This window comes from Sapajus apella, unplaced genomic scaffold (genome assembly GCF_009761245.1).
Source record: "Sapajus apella isolate SASKATOON/1434 unplaced genomic scaffold, GSC_monkey_1.0 scaffold2, whole genome shotgun sequence".
Classification (NCBI taxonomy): domain Eukaryota; kingdom Metazoa; phylum Chordata; class Mammalia; order Primates; family Cebidae; genus Sapajus; species Sapajus apella.
Window position 1 is genome coordinate 42,910,906 of NW_022436942.1, and position 4,805 is coordinate 42,915,710.

At 29.7% G+C, this 4,805-nt stretch overlaps 1 non-coding gene across 1 annotated transcript; it reads right to left on the reverse strand.

The window, feature by feature from the left end:
* Positions 1-1,420: 1,420 nt before the first annotated feature.
* Positions 1,421-1,549, reverse strand: LOC116528001. Its single transcript, XR_004258810.1, has one exon. It is a non-coding gene; the product is annotated as a small nucleolar RNA SNORA3/SNORA45 family (small nucleolar RNA).
* Between the last annotated feature and the right edge of the window lie 3,256 nt (positions 1,550-4,805).

A 4,805-nucleotide genomic window follows, 5' to 3' on the forward strand; every position in this document is an offset into this window, starting at 1 on the left:
GTGTTTGATTCAGGTTTATTTTTCTATTTTAAATAAATTATAGCTTTAAAAGTTGAAAACTTCTATATAGACTTCTCTCTATATATTTTTCTGATCACACGCCCATCCTTTTATCTCTTGAGTACCTGCTTTCCTGAGTGTGATGTTTATTATTAATTTTCTTTATTGACAAATATGTAACATTGGCTTATATATTTTAAATTTTTATATAAATGATATGACATTGTATATAACTCCTGAATTTTTTCACGTGAAATATTTTTAAAATTTGTTCCTGTTGACACTGGTATCTCTACTTTGTTAGTTTTGATATGTCACAATATAAACAGAACATCATTTTTCCATTTGAATTTTAGAGAATATTTAGATTAATTCTAATTTTTAAATGTTGAAAAATGCAACAATATTCTTATAAATGTCACATTGTGCAGATGTATTAAAGTTGTATATAGTATCTACTAGTAGTAAAATCTGTAGAGTATAGATATGTTAGTTTTCAGTTTTTCTAAGCTTTTGCCAACTAACCTTAGAGCGTGGTTGAATCTATTTTTAAATCCTGTAATTAATAAGATTTCCATTGCCCCTCAACCTTATTAAGAACTACAACTGTTATTAAGAATTGTTTTGCTGGGCATGGTGGCTCACGCCCTTTAATCTTAGCACTTTGGAAGGCTGAGCCAGAAGAATTGCTTGAGGCCAGGAGTTCAAGACCAGCCTGGGCAACATAGTGAGATCCCCATCTCTTAAAAAAATAAAATTTAATTTTAAAAAAAGATAGCCAGGCACAGTGGCATGTTCCTGTAGTCCCAGCTACTTGGGAGGCTGAGGCAAGAGAATCACATGGAGTTCTAAGCTAAAGTTAGCTGTGGTCACACCCTTTAACTCCAGCCTAGGGGACAGAACATGACCCTGTCTCAATAAAATAAAATGAAGCTGTTTTAATTTTTGCCATTCTACTAGATGTAAATGATATCTGTATTTCCCTGATTACTGATGAGATTGGAGCATGCTTACTGGACATTTTGCTTTTCTTTTTGCAAATTGCTATTCGTATTATTTGCCCACTTTTAAATAAAGCTGATGCTTCTTAGATTATTTTCTTATGACATTAAGAATCTCTTTACATTATATGGTCATAAAATAATGATAATTAGAAATAACATTTATGGAGTGCTAATTAGTTGTTATAGACTTAAAAATGTTTTATATTTATTAGCACATTTCATGGACACTAATTCTATTTTGGTTACATATTATAAAATATAATTTGCTTGACTACTGCCTTGTTATGTACAGAATATATTCACTTTTGCATATTTAAATTCCTTAGCCTATTTACTTTATAATTTATTATACACAGCTCCCTAATGAGTATGAGGAAGGATGCCTCCAAACCCACACCTTCTGGGATCTAGGTAGGCCATGTTTTAGATCTGAGTACTAACACAGCCACTGATTGCTCCTGCCAGTGAATCAAGACCAGTAGATACATCGAGAACTCCAGCACTCCAGGACAGGAGCTGTGTCAGCATGTTACTCTAGTGTCAGCTCAAAATTAGGTTTTGAATGTTTATTCTGGCATATAATAGCACAAATTTAATTTCATAAGATTCTTTTCCTTTCTCCATATTGAATCTCCACATTCAGATTCTTAACTATCTCATTGTTACTTCTGCAGATGGTAGTTCTCCCTCTTGCTTGATATAGTTATTAAGCATTCTTCATCTTTCATTAGTAATATTCATAAACATTCTCAGCTAAAAGCCTCCTATTTTGACCTATTGTCGATATGGCAAATTCAAAGCGTGTTAAGCTTAAATACATGACTATAGCATGCCCGGCATGCATGTTTAGACTCATCTACTCTTTGTCCATTTTGTGATCTGTTCCCAAGATCACATAGCTTATGGCAACTTACAGTTTATTGTAGGACACCTGCATCCCTGCCCAGTTATTTGCTGACTGTGGCTAGATAGTGTCTTCAGTTTTTTGACATGTGGTCCATCCCAAAGAAAAGCTAACAACATGGCAGTTTGATTCTTTAAAGCCATTGAGGAAAACAGTCTCTTCACAAGGCTAAAAGCTAAAAATTTTAAATGACATTTATTTAGTAAACAGCACTTGTTATTTATTCAGTCTTTCAATAAACTGAGAACTTCCTAAGTGCACTGCAGTGTGGTGTGTTTAGTTGCTAATGGATAAACCAGACATGACCTTTTATGTGCTATTATAAAGAGTAACATAGGCATATAGTCACATATATCTCATCACCTTTATTACATTCTCTTGGTTAGAAACAAGTCACAGGTCCCACCCACACTTAAGAGGAGGGCATTACACAAAGTAAAGATACCAGGAAGCAGAAATCATATCATGTTCTATTACAAACTTTCCATCAGCAAACACTTACAACAGGCGCCTTTTTAAAAATAATTATTTAAAATGTATTGGAAACCACATAGAAATACAGAAACACAAGCACAGATGCTCATAAATACTTATTATTCAAAGAAATAAAATTCTACTATTTATACTGTTGAGCAGCTTGTTCTTATTTCTTAATAGTTCATTGAGGACATTGTTCTATATTACCAGTAATTTCATAACAATGTATATGTGCCTTGTTTCCTTTTAACTAGTATATACAGAAATTAGTGATCCTTATAATTGATAATTATAATGCCTAGATTACAGTTATGAATTTGCCAAATATCAAATTAGGGATGATGCATACAAAATATCAGAACAGTAAGAAAAAGAAATGTAGAAGTAATGTTGCAGCAATCCAGATAGATATTTTCACAATGGAACAATCTACAAGTGACCACTGAAATTAAAATTAATTAAAATAAAAACAATTAAAACTTAGGCCCTCAGTCATGTTAACCACATTACAAAAGTTCAGTAGTTCATAGGGCTAGTGACTACTGTACTGGACAGGGAAGATACAGAACACTCCTTTTATCACAGAAACTTCTGTAGGACATAGTTATTATAGAAAGCCATAATGAATAAAGTATAGAGTTGAATTTCAAGTTATTTTCTAGGATATCATGTGGCTTTTTATTGGAGACATAGTAGATATTTCCCCTTAATGTATAACACAAGAGTATAAAAAGCACAATAATACTTACAGAAATACATACCACACAAATAAATGTAGAAACCTATTTAAATAAACTAAGGAAACAAACACAAAGTAGTTTAAATTATTTTAACAATAATTGATATAGTTATTAAACATTCTTCATCTTTCATCAGTAATATTCCTAAACATTCTCAGCTAAAAGCATCCTATTTTTACCTATTGCCAATATGGCAAATTCAAAGCTTGTTAAGATTAACTACATGACTATAACATGCCCTGCATGTTTAATCTCATCTACCCTTTTTCCTTTGCAATCTGTTCCCAAAAGTAAAGAATCTGAATGTGGAAACAATATGGAGAAAGGAAAAGAAAGAATGTCATGAAATTAAATTTGTGCTATTACATGGCCAAAGTTTAAAATATGTTTTTGTAATTTTAAAATATATTTATTATTTGTTTATTTGATAAAATACTGCTTTAAATTTGGACTGTTCTTCCATAAATCATTTTAGGTTCTATTTTCCTTCATTAACGTATTTGTCTATACTGGTCTTAGCACCAAGTTATTAATTATCAAACTTAGCTTAAATTTAATTATTCATATTTTAATTAGCAATATCACTGTATTGATGTTTTATATTTAATGCAGTAAAAAATTATGGTTATATGTAAAATATGTAACAAATTAACTGTTAATTCTATCTAAGGAAAGAACTGGAATAAAGGTGAGTACACACACACATAAATATATATGTAAGAATAAATTATCACATACTCAATTATTAAACAATATATGTTTAAAAGATATAATCTTTGCCAACAACTGATATAACAAATAAATTAATAGATTCTATGAAAGACCTTAGCATATATAAGAAAAAGAATAAGAAACAGAAAATATATAAAGGGGAAATGAACTTAATTAATTGATCTTAAATTTGTCCTAATATAATAAAAAATATAATTTTTAATGACAGGAATTTTTAAAAAGAAATTTTAATAATTATTATTTGAGTGCAGAAATATAAAAATATAAATGTATGCCTCTTAGTAGTTATGTGAGAAAGGTACTAGTATCATATTCATTTTAATATTATAAGGGATTAATTATTTTCCCAACGCCACACTTCTATTAAGAGTTAAAACAAGATTAGATTCAAGTACTGAAAATATTAATATTTTCTTTATATTTTCCAAATTTTTTGTAGTGAACTAATTTGTGAAGTATGTATATTTTATACATATGTTTTACATTGATATGTGATATACAATACAGTATATATATCTATGTATACTACATATAATATATACATAAAGCAATGAAGTTTAAAACTAATTTTTGTTAGGTAGAGAAATATTTTCCTATTGCAATTCAGAATCCATCTCAATATCCTAGGCAATAATGGTTCTCCTTGTTTACTTGATTTAAACATACACATAAAAGCTTTTTATACTAGCCATGGTCTCACAATATAAATTTTTCATACTGCTGAAAGTTTATGAAGTACATAGAGGTCTTGACAGAATGTCAAGACCAAATTAATTGAGGTAATTATTTGTCAATCAGTATTAATAAAAAATATGTTGTATAAAAAAAGGAAAAAAATTAATAATTAGGATGCCATAAAAATAACATGATAATATGAGACATGCCTGTATCAGAGACTGACTAATCAACCTGGGAGACAAACAATTAATCAAATACTGGGCAGAATTT